Source organism: Taudactylus pleione, unplaced genomic scaffold (genome assembly GCF_031769625.1).
Source record: "Taudactylus pleione unplaced genomic scaffold, aTauple2 ptg000012l, whole genome shotgun sequence".
Classification (NCBI taxonomy): domain Eukaryota; kingdom Metazoa; phylum Chordata; class Amphibia; order Anura; family Myobatrachidae; genus Taudactylus; species Taudactylus pleione.
The window spans coordinates 18,937,360-18,953,161 of NW_028284415.1; the positions used below are offsets into that span (position 1 = coordinate 18,937,360).

Genomic DNA, 15,802 nt, shown 5'->3' on the forward strand with positions numbered 1-15,802 from the left:
GAATGCACAGTCACACCTTGAGAAGTGCGGAGAGAGATTTCTCATAAGGTTTGTCCCAGCATGCATTATTTGATACATACTTGTGATGTATTAAAATTTCGAATTGTGAATTTGATATTATCACATCCCACCCACATCTGAGATGAGGACTGTGATAATATGCCCATTAGAGCAGAAATCTGTACTTTTATTGTCGAGATGGCTAATTCTTTCATAGAGCCACCCAGGGGCGTAGAGAGCCACGCGGGGCCCCGGTAAAGAGGGGGCGTGGCCTAATTTCAGAAGGCGTGGCAACGCCCCTTTGAAAAAAAACAGTGTTTTGCACGCGCCAGGGAGGGGGCGCTGTGAGCCCCTCAGCCTGGTGCAAAGCCAGTGGGGGGCGCGATCAGTGTGATCGCTCCCCCCTTCAGGCATAGGAGATTGCTGTGGCTACTACTTAGCAGCCGCAAGCAATCTCCCGCTGCAGCCCAGCACACGCTGTGTGCTGGGCTGCTGCAGAGGGAGGGAGGGAGAAAGTAAGGGGGGGCGGCGCCAGACCCGGGCCCCCGCCGGGCCCCTCTGGAAGCCCGGGCAAATTGTACCTGCTCCCCCCCTCTCGGTGCTCCTGGAGCCACCATGCAAGAACTGCAGGACCTGTGAAGACTCCTCTCTCATAGGGTCACATTTAGCTCCTGTCCAGAAAATAAACGTTTTCCAGTTTCTGTAATATGCTTATGCGGAGATTATTTTTCTTGCCTGTAACAGGGCCTCAATTACTTGGTCAGGAAGTTCTTTTTATTTCAGCTTTTTCCACTCAGCCTCCACACTGTCAAACTGAGGCCTGCTACATTGGGATGAAGCAGGGCCCCCTAATGCAAAAGATCCAACCTGTTTGGTAACACCCAAGGTTCTTCAATTGCCATTTCCAGAGTGGTTGAGAACCAAGCTCTTCTCAGCCAGTAGGGCAGCATTACTACTGCCTCTACCTGTTTTTTCTTTATTTTCTTCAATGTGCGAGTTATCAGAGTGAAAGGTGGGAACACATTATCTAGAGGAAAACTCCATCTTAAAGACGATACTTGGAGAAGTGAGAGATCTTTGTATATGAATAGATACAAATTGGAATCCCTCACCTCAGCCCCTATAACATATGAGATATGGAACAATTAGATAATGTAATATAAAATGGACTGTAACCACTTATCTTATAAATGGTGGATGTATTCCCACATGTCATGTCCAGATAGCCAGCTACAAAGACTGTATTAGCAGACAGCACAGTGGAGAGAATTTGATATTGACTGTTAGAATTCCCTTTTGCTGCTATGCAACTTCCATGTATGCTGTCATCAGGATTGGAGTAACAAGTCCATAGTAAGGGTAATTAAGAAAAATATGTTGAAAAGTGCGATATTCAACAGCTTTTCTTTTCTTCCTCTAAGTGTCGGTAGCCACTTTATGACTTGGCTTAAAGAAAACGCATATGCACTGAGAAGACGACCAGCTCTCTGGCTCCAAGTCTGCTTTATTGAGGCCAGAATGTTAGATAGTAATACTCAGAGGCTCCTTCTCAACCGCAATTTACTTCTACCCAGAGGCATATACATTGGGCCCTGACATCGTAAGAAGCAAGGCTTAAAGACAGTTTTAAAAAAAAGAAACTGGTCCACATCGTATAAGCAGTCACTTCACTCCTGTTCTGGGGATCCTGCGCATGCCTGGTCTACAGATCACACATGCATGGCGGCCATTGCTGGGAGAGCTTCCTATGTAACCCTCTACCGGTTAGTTATGCAAAGTGTAGCCCATGGGCTACAGCGAAAGTTCTGAAATGCTTTGCACACGGGAACTTGGTAAATCTGACAGCATCGCATCTCCCATATATACCTATAGGGGTTGTTGTGCTGGTGGAAATGGAGGGACAGCAGCAGATATCGCAGAGCCCTCCATAATACATGTGGGCGATACTTAATATTTGTGGTTATCCAAAGGGTGAAGACGAGGAGCCTATAGACACCAGTTGGGCAGTCCCTGTGGAGAAACTTCCTGTCCACATCTAGGAGAATGGGTTACTAACCAGTGGAGGGCTGGGCCGGGGGGGCAGGGTGCCATGTGCCCCCCGGGCCGCAGCGTCATGCGGGCCATGGACTGCAGGCAGTCTGTGTCACTGTGACACAGACTGCAACACGTGAGTAGCGCTGACCGGATGGAGTTCGGTCAGCGCTACACAAGTGACAAACACACAGCTGCCGGCACCGGCAGCTGTGTGTTAGTTTTGATCAGCAGCCAATGAGAGTCTGTCAGACTCTCACTGACTGCTGCTGCGCCCACTGCAGGAGCCGCTCCATCTTCCAGCTCCCGCAGTGGGCAATGAGAGAGGCGTCATGATGTCATGACGTCTCTCCCATAATGCAGAGCGGCCCGGCACGGGAAGGACAGACAGAGGAGCGTATGGCGACGGCGGGAGCGGGGATTGAGTGGGTTTTTTTATTTTTATTTTATTACGTGTGCCTACTGGGGGGAGGCGGGCACTACAAGGGGGAGACCACTACTGGGGGCACTACAAAGGGGGGACCACTACTACTGGGGGCACTACATGGGGGGGACTCTACTACTGGGGGCACAACAAGGGGGGAACCACTACTGGAGGTACTGCAAGGGGGGGACTACTACTAATGGGGGCAATACAAGGGGGGGACTACTACTACTGGGGGCACTACAAGGGGGGACTACTACTACTGGGGGCACTACAAAGGGGGAACAACTACTGGGGCACTACAAGAGGGAGGGACTACCACTGGGGGCACTACAAGAGGGAGACCACTACTGGGGGCACAACAAGGGGAGATCACTACTGGGGGCACTACAAGGGAGGGGGGCGACTACAGGGGGGGCACTACAAGGGGGGACCACTACTGGCGGCACTGCAAGGTGGAGACCACTACTGGGGATTATTACTGGGAGCACTTCAAGGGGGGGACTAAAACTGGGTGGACTACTACTGGGGGCACTACAAGGGGGGTTACTACTACAAGGGGGGACTACTACTGGGGGCACTACAAGGGGGGACTACTACTACTAGGGGCACTACAAGGGGAGGGGACAACTACTAGGGGCACTTCATAGGGGGAGGGGACTACTACTAGGGGCACTACATAGGGGGGAGGGGACTACCACTGGAGGCACTGCATCGAGGGACCACTGCTGGGGGCTCTATAAAAAGGGCAATACTGGGGGTACTGCACATGGGGGAGACTACGACTGGGGCCACTATTCAAGGGGCACTGCATAAGGGTTACCACTATTGGGGGCACTGCATGGGGAGTGGACTGCTACTGGGGGCACTATATAAAGGGCACTGCATAGGGGGTATCACTACTGGGGGCACTATATAAGGGGCTTACTACTGGGGGCACAAGGGGCACTGCACAGGGGGAACCACTACTGGGGGCACTGTATAAGGTGCACTGCATAGGAGGGATCACTACCGGGGGCACTACTGGAGGCCTGCATAAGGGGGTCCTCTCCTGGGGCACAGGGGGGCACTGCATATGGGCACCTCGATGGGGCTGCCCCTAATCTTTATTTTTACTTTACATTAATCCCATATGGACCCGCCTCCTCCCTGGAACACTTGAGGGGGGGCGCCGTAGCACGCACGTTCTTCCGGCACCCTGGCTACACGCTACTCCTCTGCCAGGGTCGCCTGCATGCATTTGCCCCCCAGGCTAAAAGTTGCCAGCCAGCCCCTGTTACTAACCCATAGTAAGGAGTGAAGAAGAAATAAAAGTTATACAGTACTTCCTTTTATTATAGGGCGCAACATCTTCACCATCATAATAGTTCTATTTTAAGCAATATATGCCTACAAATGCAGTTTTATTCTGTAGCTAATTCTGTGCTGAACATTTCTTAGAAGAAACAATTTATGTACATTATATTTTCATTACACATTCATGCTTAGAGTAGCAAATTCCCATGTACTTTAAAGCCAATACAAAGCTTTATTCTAAATATCTATCAGAAATTCTTCTATAAAACATTACAATTTAAATTCTAGAGATACTTCTCCAACTAGTAACAAAGGGCCTGATTCAGAGCCGGTCGCTATTTGCGGTCGTTCGTTCAAAAAAATGGGGTGGCTATTCAAATGAACCGTTCGCTCTTTGCGGTCTGTTCACACCTCTAGGTCTGAACGAGCGAACAAAACTTGCGGTCGTTTTTTGGGAAACTACGCCCCCTGGCCGCTCGCATCCTACGTCATGTCCGCTATTTATTAGATTAATCGAGTACATCGACCAGGGTATGAGCTGCTCGCTATTCTTGTGGTTGGTTTTTGCTACCACAATTTTGCGAGCAGTTCTGGCTTTAAAATAACCCAGTGACGTGCACAATGACGCTGCTGTTTTAATTATGCACACCCATAAAACACCCGTTTTGACCTTTAAGCACGCCTGCGTTTGGATCTCCACTCCCCATTTTCAAGCACCTTCCCCTGTTACCACCCACATACGCCTCATTCTGTCACTCAAAATAGCAGGCATTCGCAATTTAGCGAACAAACGATTTTCGGCCGCACTGACTGGTTCGCGCATGCGTATTATGATCCGTACGCATGCGCAGATGGGCAAACATCGCTCGGAGCGAACGAGCAGCCACTTGCGTCCGGCTCTGAATCAGGCCCAAAGTTCCACTAAGCACTTATTCACAATGCTGTCTGGTGGCACCAATACTAACCTCATGTATCTATGCACATTGCAGTCTGGCGTATAAAGCCCCTGGAATCATTTGGTCTGGCCCTCAGTGCTTTTTTCTGCTAAACTCATCTGGATAGCTGGGTTCCTACAATGACACACTGCAGCCAGAATCTATGCAGCAGTGCAGCCTGGAGCGTCCTTAGGACGCTTCAGATGGTCAAACCGCTGCCCTTACAGCTCCCCGAAGCATCCTCAGGATACTCCAGGCTTTGCTGTAATCACTGGCGATTGTGGCCCCGTCCTCATGTGACGTCACACAGAGGGGGCATGGCCTGCACCGGGCCCACAAATAATGTTATAATATATGAAAATGGCCCTTGGCAGAAAAAAAGGTTCCCCACACCTGCTTTAAAGACATAGTGGAAGGCTAATTGGCTTCTGACAAAGTTAAAGTGTATGTCTAATGTGATAACTTGGGGTAATTAAGCTCGGTAGATGGGTCAGTGGTGCAGTGCCTAGGTGCATAAAAAGGGTCATGGTGCATACTAAGGCTCCACTCACAGCTTTTCAGGTTTAAATGAAAATAAATGGAGCTCTGCTGTCAGCATTCAGGAACAAAATAACAAACAACCTAGCCCCACATTCAGTTCACTACCTCACTTCTTGAACCCTGACTATAATGGGCAGCTAGTCTGCAAATGTAACACAGTCTCTCAAAAGTCTCAATCCTGTCTCTCACAGGTATATACATGGCCTCTTAGCCTTCACGCTGCTACAGCTTCACACAGTCTTAGAGATTTGTGGCCCTCCCTGCCTGACTGCAGGTCTGGACACTGGCCTCCAGGCACACTGGGCTCTGTAGCTCCATCAGTCCTCCTTAGACTGATTCCACATGCAGCCTGACTAGTCTGCCTCATTAGCCTCACCTGAGCTCTGTACACATGGCAGGCCTTCGGTGTGCTCACACTTCTTTTTTGTACCCTGTGTGGGTGGATGGTTAGGTCTAAAGTGGAGTGGTTTACAGGACCTCTGATGTCACAACCATGTGACTTGTGACAAAAGAGGGAGGAGCAAGGTTCAGAACAGGAGGTCAAAAGTGTCCCCTTGTAGGCTCGCTTTGCTCACCACGCTTCGGGCACGGTTTATGTTCCCCCTCTGTGCCCACGTGGATAGTAACATTGGTAGCTGGCCAGCCCTGTAATGGCGGTCACATGGTTGTGACATCAGAGGTCCTTCTGCCAACCTGGATCTAGCATCAAATATGGGTAAATCCCTCCAGCTCCACACAGAATCCATGGCTCACTATCACCACCTAGCTTGGTATTGCCACACTATGTAGTAGGGAATATAGAAAAAATAAATATCTTAGGAGCAGGACCACGTTACAGCTTTGTCTGCCTGTTAATACCCTCTCTTGTTTTATTGCTGTGATTATTACCATATGTAAAGCACTGTGGAGCATGCTGGCACTATATAACAAATGATTGTGGAGCATGCTGGCACTATATAACAAATTACTGTGGAGCATGCTGGCACTATATAACAAATTACTGTGGAGCATGCTGGCACTATATAACAAATTACTGTGGAGCATGCTGGCACTATATAACAAATTACTGTGGAGCATGCTGGCACTATATAACAAATGATTGTGGAACATGCTGGCACTATATAACAAATGATTGTGGAGCATGCTGGCACTATATAACAAATTACTGTGGAGCATGCTGGCACTATATAACAAATGATTGTGGAGCATGCTGGCTCTATATAACAAATTACTGTGGAGCATGCTGGCTCTATATAAGAAATTACTGTGGAGCATGCTGGCTCTATATAAGAAATTACTGTGGAGCATGCTGGCACTATATAACAAATTACTGTGGAGCATGCTGGCACTATATAACAAATTGCTGTGGAGCAAGCTGGCACTATATAACAAATTGCAGTGGAGCAAGCTGGCACTATATAACAAATTGCTGTGGAGCATGCTGGCACTATATAAGAAATTACTGTGGAGTATGCTGGCACTATATAACAAATTACTGTGGAGCATGCTGGCACTATATAAGAAATTACTGTGGAGCATGCTGGCACTATATAAGAAATTACTGTGGAGCATGCTGGCACTATATAACAAATTACTGTGGAGCATGCTGGCTCTATATAAGAAATTACTGTGGAGCATGCTGGCTCTATATAACAAATTACTGTGGAGCATGCTGGCACTATATAACAAATGATTGTGGAACATGCTGGCTCTATATAACAAATTACTGTGGAGCATGCTGGCACTATATAACAAATTACTGTGGAGCATGCTGGCACTATATAACAAATTACTGTGGAGCATGCTGGCTCTATATAAGAAATTACTGTGGAGCATGCTGGCTCTATATAAGAAATTACTGTGGAGCATGCTGGCACTATATAACAAATTACTGTGGAGCATGCTGGCACTATATAACAAATTGCAGTGGAGCAAGCTGGCACTATATAACAAATTGCTGTGGAGCATGCTGGCACTATATAAGAAATTACTGTGGAGTATGCTGGCACTATATAAGAAATTACTGTGGAGCATGCTGGCACTATATAAGAAATTACTGTGGAGCATGCTGGCACTATATAACAAATTACTGTGGAGCATGCTGGCTCTATATAAGAAATTACTGTGGAGCATGCTGGCACTATATAAGAAATTACTGTGGAGCATGCTGGCACTATATAAGAAATTACTGTGGAGCATGCTGGCACTATATAACAAATTACTGTGGAGCATGCTGGCTCTATATAAGAAATTACTGTGGAGCATGCTGGCTCTATATAACAAATTACTGTGGAGCATGCTGGCACTATATAACAAATGATTGTGGAACATGCTGGCTCTATATAACAAATTACTGTGGAGCATGCTGGCACTATATAACAAATTACTGTGGAGCATGCTGGCACTATATAACAAATTACTGTGGAGCATGCTGGCTCTATATAAGAAATTACTGTGGAGCATGCTGGCTCTATATAAGAAATTACTGTGGAGCATGCTGGCACTATATAACAAATTACTGTGGAGCATGCTGGCACTATATAACAAATTGCAGTGGAGCAAGCTGGCACTATATAACAAATTGCTGTGGAGCATGCTGGCACTATATAAGAAATTACTGTGGAGTATGCTGGCACTATATAACAAATTACTGTGGAGCATGCTGGCTCTATATAAGAAATTACTGTGGAGCATGCTGGCACTATATAAGAAATTACTGTGGAGCATGCTGGCTCTATATAAGAAATTACTGTGGAGCATGCTGGCTCTATATAAGAAATTACTGTGGAGCATGCTGGCTCTATATAACAAATTACTGTGGAGTATGCTGGCACTATATAACAAATGATTGTGGAGTATGCTGGCACTATATAACAAATTGCTGTGGAGCATGCTGGCACTATATAACAAATTAAAATTACTGTGGAGTATGCTGGCACTATATAACAAATTACTGTGGAGCATGCTGGCACTATATAACAAATTGCTGTGGAGCATGCTGGCACTATATAACAAATGATTGTGGAGCATGCTGGCTCTATATAAGAAATTACTGTGGAGCATGCTGGCACTATATAACAAATTGCTCTGGAGCATGCTGGCACTATATAACAAATTACTGTGGAGCATGCTGGCACTATATAACAAATTACTGTGGAGCATGCTGGCACTATATAACAAATGATTGTGGAACATGCTGGCACTATATAACAAATTACTGTGGAGCATGCTGGCACTATATAACAAATGATTGTGGAGCATGCTGGCACTATATAAGAAATTACTGTGGAGCATGCTGGCACTATATAACAAATTGCTCTGGAGCATGCTGGCACTATATAACAAATTACTGTGGAGCATGCTGGCACTATATAACAAATTACTGTGGAGCATGCTGGCACTATATAACAAATGATTGTGGAACATGCTGGCACTATATAACAAATTACTGTGGAGCATGCTGGCACTATATAACAAATTACTGTGGAGCATGCTGGCACTATATAAGAAATTACTGTGGAGCATGCTGGCTCTATATAAGAAATTACTGTGGAGCATGCTGGCTCTATATAAGAAATTACTGTGGAGCATGCTGGCTCTATATAACAAATTACTGTGGAGTATGCTGGCACTATATAACAAATGATTGTGGAGTATGCTGGCACTATATAACAAATTGCTGTGGAGCATGCTGGCACTATATAACAAATTAAAATTACTGTGGAGTATGCTGGCACTATATAACAAATTACTGTGGAGCATGCTGGCACTATATAACAAATTGCTGTGGAGCATGCTGGCACTATATAACAAATGATTGTGGAGCATGCTGGCTCTATATAAGAAATTACTGTGGAGCATGCTGGCACTATATAACAAATTGCTCTGGAGCATGCTGGCACTATATAACAAATTACTGTGGAGCATGCTGGCACTATATAACAAATTACTGTGGAGCATGCTGGCACTATATAACAAATGATTGTGGAACATGCTGGCACTATATAACAAATTACTGTGGAGCATGCTGGCACTATATAACAAATGATTGTGGAGCATGCTGGCACTATATAAGAAATTACTGTGGAGCATGCTGGCACTATATAACAAATTGCTCTGGAGCATGCTGGCACTATATAACAAATTACTGTGGAGCATGCTGGCACTATATAACAAATTACTGTGGAGCATGCTGGCACTATATAACAAATGATTGTGGAACATGCTGGCACTATATAACAAATTACTGTGGAGCATGCTGGCACTATATAACAAAGTACTGTGGAGCATGCTGGCACTATATAACAAAGTACTGTGGAGTATGCTGGCTCTATATAAGAAATTACTGTGGAGCATGCTGGCTCTATATAACAAATTACTGTGGAGCATGCTGGCACTATATAACAAATTACCGTGGAGCATGCTGGCACTATATAACAAAGTACTGTGGAGCTGGCACTATACAACAAATTACTGTGGAGCATGCTGGCACTATATAACAAATTGCTGTGGGGCATGCTGGCACTATATAACAAATTACTGTGGAGCATGCTGGCACTATATAACAAATTACTGTGGAGCATGCTGGCACTATATAACAAATTACTGTGGAGCATGCTGGCACTATATAACAAATTACTGTGGAGCATGCTGGCACTATATAACAAATTACTGTGGAGCATGCTGGCACTATATAACAAATTACTGTGGATTATGCTGGCACTATATAACAACATGTTAACCATAACAATAAACATGACATACTGTGCACTATACTAGGGGCCTGACTCAGAGATGTACTGACTAAGAACAGATTATATTGAACTGGAGAATCAGTACTGTGCATATGGTTAAAGATAGATATGCTTTAAGGGCAAAATTTGCCAGAGACAAATATTTAAAACGAGGGGATGTCCCTGGAATTCAGATACAAGTGTCAGCTATGGTACAGTACTGTATGTCATTAGCTTTTTACTCCTGTTTTTTTCTGGTGTGAATTTATTTATGAATTAGAGTTGAGATATTTTTAATTTCCTCATGTGATCAACTGCTGTCCTGCCCTCCTCTTCCTTCCTGTGCCTCGGAGGCCTCATTGACGTTCATAAACAGCTATTTATTTCCCCGTCCGTCTCAGCCTCCAGCCGGCGCGTGTATGCACTTCTAGAATCCCACATTCCTATCTTAATTCCTGGCTGCTTCTGCTGTAAGTTTTCTTAGTCAGTTTGAGGACATTGCCAAATCAGGAACAGGCAGAAAGAGATGTGAGACAGCAACAGGTGAGAAAGTTTACATATTACTTTAGACCCTAAAGTATTATACATATTATACATATATATATTGACAAAGATGGACAATTAAGATTAGACATATGCAAACTACCAGATACAAACTAGCATACTATACTGTATTAAACCTTTTTGGAATTTCGGTTCAAAAGAAGGTTGTTTTGCATTATTTTTGTACATAAAAAGGGGCATTTCAGCAAAAGGGTAGGTTTCAAGAATTCATGAAACATTCCAAATAAATCATGGATATTTACAAACATTTTTGCAATTTCAAATTAAAAGTTCTTAATGAATATGGCATACATGAGAGCAATTCATTCTGGAATATGGCCATTTCAAAATAATTCCAGCACCATTTACATCAGCTCTCATGTCAAGTCATAGGGGCGTATTTATCAATATTATTTTTACTAAAATAATGTGAAAACAGTTGTTTGCAAACCCTTTTCACATTATTTTAGTATCACCTAAATGTATGAAAGGGGATGCAGTCATGTGACCAGCGGCCGCTGGTCACAATCCCGACGGCAGAATGCTGGCTAGGGATTATTGATAGACGTCAAAATACCGACGCCTATAATAATCCCGACTCCAGAGTCTAGAACGACGCTGGACCGAATGAGGTAAGTACGGTCCACGCGTCTTCATAGCTGCGGGGGGGGGGAGGGTTAGGTTTAGGGTATCCCAGGGGGGATTTAGGGTTAGGCACCCCCCCGGGAGGGTTAGGCTAGGGGAAGGGGGGGATAGAGTTAGGCACACCTGGGGGAAGGTTAGTTTTAGGTACCCCCAAGGAGGGTTAGATTTAGGGTGCGGGGAGGGGGGTTAGGTTTGGGCACCCCAGGGGGGAGGTTAGGGTTAGGCACTAAGGGGGGAGGTTAAGGTTAGGCACTAAGGGGGGAGGTTAGGGTTAGGCACCCCTAAAGGAGGGTTAGGGTTAGGGGGGACAAGAGGGGAGGGTTAGGTAGTTTATTCACCTCCGTCGGGATCTCCGCTGTTTGGCCTGCCGGTGTCAAGATTTTTCGACCACCTGGCTACGTCCGGCAGTCATTCATACCGATCCCGTATGAAAGGGCTTTTGGAGAAGATTTCGCTAAATTCTCCTCCAAGCCCTTAAATTCGCATTTATTTTAGTAAACGGATCGCATTTCCTATGCTTGTAATGGGAAATGATATCTGCCCAAATGTACTAAAATTGAAAAAATAGTGGAGGGAGCCGGGTGATAATAACGCTATCTACACATGGCGTTATTATGGTTTCCCTCCCATTTCCCCTACTGCTCTGACAGCCAGAACAGAGCTCAGAGCCATTTGTGTCTAACTAGACCGCAGGCTGATCCCTGAAAATAAAAAGTTGAAAAAGAAAATAATAAGCTAACACTTACCTGCTAGTTGCTGCAGCCAGGTATAGGTGTCCAGCTCCTGTGACCCCAGTCAGCTGAAAATATGGTGGTGTGTACGCAGAAGATAGCAAAATGCTCTGGCACAGTGTCAGAGTCTTTGTTATCTTCTACACATGTGCCAGAAAATTCCTCAGGAATATGGCACCTTTGTTATAATTCTGAAGAAGTCACTGGTATAATGGAAGGTAGGAACCCATTAGGAAATATAAGGAAGATTACAAGGAGCTTATATGAGTTGGGGGTAAAGAAGTTCTGAGGCCTCCTTTTGATATACAGTCAGGTCCATAAATATTGGGACATTGAAAGAATTTTCATATTTTAGTATTTTGCTCATGGTATTTGCTGCTGATACGTCATGCTCTTCCTTAATAATATGCTGTACTTGCAACGCTATATCTCCATTACTATGGTAAACGTTTCAGTCTGGCAAGTAATGTAACCAGTAAGTTACCTAAAATTAGAGGACATAGGGCCTGATTCAGAGCCGTTCGCTATTTGCGGTCGTTCGTTCAAAAACAAGGGGTGGCTATTCAAATGATCCGTTCGCAAATTGCAGTCTGTTCACACCTCTAAATCTGAATGAGCGAGCAAAACATACGCTCGTTTATTTGTTAAAAACGCCCCCTGGCCGCTCGCACCATACGTCATGTCCGCTATTTATTAGATTAATCGAGTACATCGACCAGCGTATGAACTGCTCGCTATTCTTGTGGTTGGTTTTTGCTACCACAATCTTGCGAGCAGTTCTGGCTATAAAATAACCCAGTGACGCTGCTGTATTAATTATGCACACCCTTAAAACGCCCGTTTTGACCTTTAAGCACGCCTGCGTTCGGATCTCCACTCCCCATTTTCAAGCACCTTCCCCTGTTACCACCCACATACGCCTCCTCCTGTCACTCAAAATAGCAGGCATTCGCTATATTGCGAGCACATGAATTTCGGCCGCACTGACTGGTTCGCGCATGCGTATAACGATCCGTACGCATGCGCAGATGTGCGAACATCGCTCGGAACGAGCGTACTGCCGCTAGCGAGTGGCTCTGAATGAGGGCCATAACTTCTGAATAGTTCATGCTTTCAGGTCGCAACCATTCCCCATGCTTATTGCTTATTTAAACATGTTCAGACTGTTTCCATGTACTAAAGAATTAATTTGTACGCTTTACTGTGTTTTTTTGTTTGAAATAACCATTGGCAGAAACATATTGAAAATGAAATAAAATCTCTCTTACTGAAAGACCTGGACACAAAGTAGATCTGTTTGCTTCTATTTATAGTTTCTTAAAATCTAAGTTGCACTACCACATAGGAAAACATTTTACTATCCCCATAGTCGGAGCACTGGGATCTGCTCTGTGCAAACTTTTTACCCAGGAATCTTCTGTTTCTCTACCAGTCCTGAAAACCTGGGAGGTGGTTGGGTTAAGATTGTGGTTTGGGATTAGTCCTCCTGCGCAAACATCATCGGCCTATTAATAATGTGTGCAGGGTGTGCAGTGCACACAGGCCCCTGGGTCCAGGGGGGCCCTGCATTGCACCCCTGTCACCCAGATTATGCTTACCTTGTGCTGGCAAGAGCGTCCTCCTCCTTGCCTCCATCTTCCCAGGGACATCTTCAGGAAGATGGTGCTGCTTAGTGAAAGCAAAGACTCTGGCACTGTGTCAGAGCCTATGCTCTCTTGCACGCATGTGCCATCTTCCCAAATATCACTGGTAAGATGGTGCCCCGTAGGAGGAGGGGTCCGCTTTTTGGCGCACAAGGTAAGATGTGCGGCTAAGGGGTTAGTTTAATTAATTTGCCGATTCATAATCAAAGGCCGTACGGCCTCCGATGATGAAGTATTGAACTCGCTGCAAGGGATACTTAAGTATCCAACTCGCAGCGGGGGATCGATTACACCGGAGCAATTCATCTTTGTTCCGGTGCGGGGACAGCTGCTCCGAAGAGCAGCTGTCCCCTAGGTTAGTATTGCAGCTACAGAAGTAGCTGTGTTACTTACCTCCTCCCTGTCATCCTGGCTATGCATGCGTGACCCGAGGTCATGCATGCGCACAGCCACCGGGGAGGTAGTGAGGAGGCAGTGGAGGGATCCGCTTGAATCCCTTTTCGCATCCCCGGAACTCCTTTCCATAGGAAGGAGCTGGGATCCGAGAACAAGCGCCATCTGAAGATGGAGTTTGTTCTCGGAAGCAAACTCCGAAAACTTTCAGTTTGCTGAATATCGGAATTTCTGACCCCTGATGATGAATGATCCGGTAACTTAATGAGGAAACTGGCGTTTCCGCATGGTTACCGGGCCATTTATTGATGAATAGGCCCCTTTATCGTAGAACCAGCAGTGCCCTGGGAAACATGGCTACATCTAGGGGAAATGTTAGCAAAAGATGTGCTGTAGTGCAGCTTAAAATTAATATTACTTGTATGTAATTACTGCACTGGTCTTTTGCTGACTCTGGGTAAATTTTCTATGTACAGTAGACTTTGCATATCACATAAAAAGCAATGTACTGCCCTCTCTGAAATACAAAACCCGAAAATTCCCAAATTTTTAGCAATACTTACCTTTCCGCAGGCTCCTATTTCTACTTCAGGGTCCATAGGGGGCCCACAGGGTTGACCTTGGGGTATAGGTTGGGAACCAAATCCGGGCACCACGCAGTTAAAGCTTTTAGCTCCCAGGATGCACTGGGTCCACTCTCCCTATAACCCCACCCCCAAGCCAGAGGCACCTCAGTTTAAGTTGTGCCCGGCCGGAGTCGGGTCACCGTTTAGTGCAGTGGGGAGCTGATTAGCAGCCCCTAAGCTTTATTTTTTCTAAGTACAGAGTTTTTTTTTATTTTTACTTTGGACTTTCAGAGCGGCAGCGTCGGACTGTCCATAGGACGTCTAAGCTGCCGCTCCGTCACCCCGCCGGCGCTGAGACGCCAGTACAGATCTGGGGATCTCAGCGGGACCCCAGAGTCTGTACTAGCCGGACTCTGCGGGCGCCCAGGACTGCTGCCGGATCCACGAGGGGACAGACCGGAGGCGCCGGCAGTGGCGGCGGGCCCCCCATACCCCGTGTGTCCACTAGACCACCAGGGACTTACTGATCGGCGCTGGGAGCCGGCGTCCCGGGAGGTTAATAGCCGGCCAGGGGAGGAAGCTTTCCCTGTTACAGCGGCTCCTCCCCTCAGCTCAGCGCGCCTTTCAGTATTATAGTCTGGCGTCGCTGAGCTGCTTCCTCCGCGGGCCACGCTTCTTCTGAGGTCTCCAGCGGCCATTTTCTTGTGGTGCAGTAGCAGAGCTCCGGAGATGGCAGTGAGTCCAGTCCCCCTGCGTACCTCACCATCAGGTCAGTGTACACAGCGCTGTAGCCTTCCCAGACACTGAATCTGGGTAAGTTGAATGCAGTGTAATAGTGCAGTATATTATATGACATGTTTATGTATATATCTGCATGGTATGTGACTTATGCTAGTGCTGACTGTCTGTATTTAATTCTCTCACCTGTCAGTGTATATCTATCCCTTTTCTTTATCCGCCCTAATACAGCTGTACTTGGGGTGGTTCTGTGACCTCACATTTATATACTTGTTAATATTTGTGAGGTTTGTCACATACTGTGTGCGTGCTGCACGTTGCCATATTTTAGATGGAACTGTGTGTTGCATACGCTGAAAATGGGTCCCTGCAGCTAATTTTTGGCATCAGTCAGGACCAGTATAGCGCTGCTTAATATTTCCGCCAAGAAGGTTGGTCAGATATGTCTGACCAGGAGATAGAGCATTATACTACACCCATTTTTCCTAGCCTGCAAGCCATGTGCTGCAGGTGTTAGTGCGGAGGATTTGACTCATAAAGGGTTCTGTATGTGGCATCTGGTGCCGGCCCCTTTCACGACCCCC

General features: G+C 45.9%; 1 protein-coding gene across 2 annotated transcripts in view; it reads left to right on the forward strand.

Annotated features, from left to right (window-relative positions):
• Positions 1-15,802, forward strand: part of PIK3R6 (phosphoinositide-3-kinase regulatory subunit 6) — a 160,469-nt gene that overhangs the window by 26,072 nt on the left and 118,595 nt on the right. Inside the window, exon 1 of one of the 2 annotated variants that reach the window (XM_088468467.1) lies at positions 10,321-10,502. The exons of the other annotated variant lie outside the window; for it this stretch is intronic. The gene's annotated coding sequence lies outside the window, so the exon portion shown is untranslated. Of the gene's footprint in view, positions 1-10,320; positions 10,503-15,802 lie in introns of those variants that run through there. 2 annotated transcript variants of the gene reach the window in all.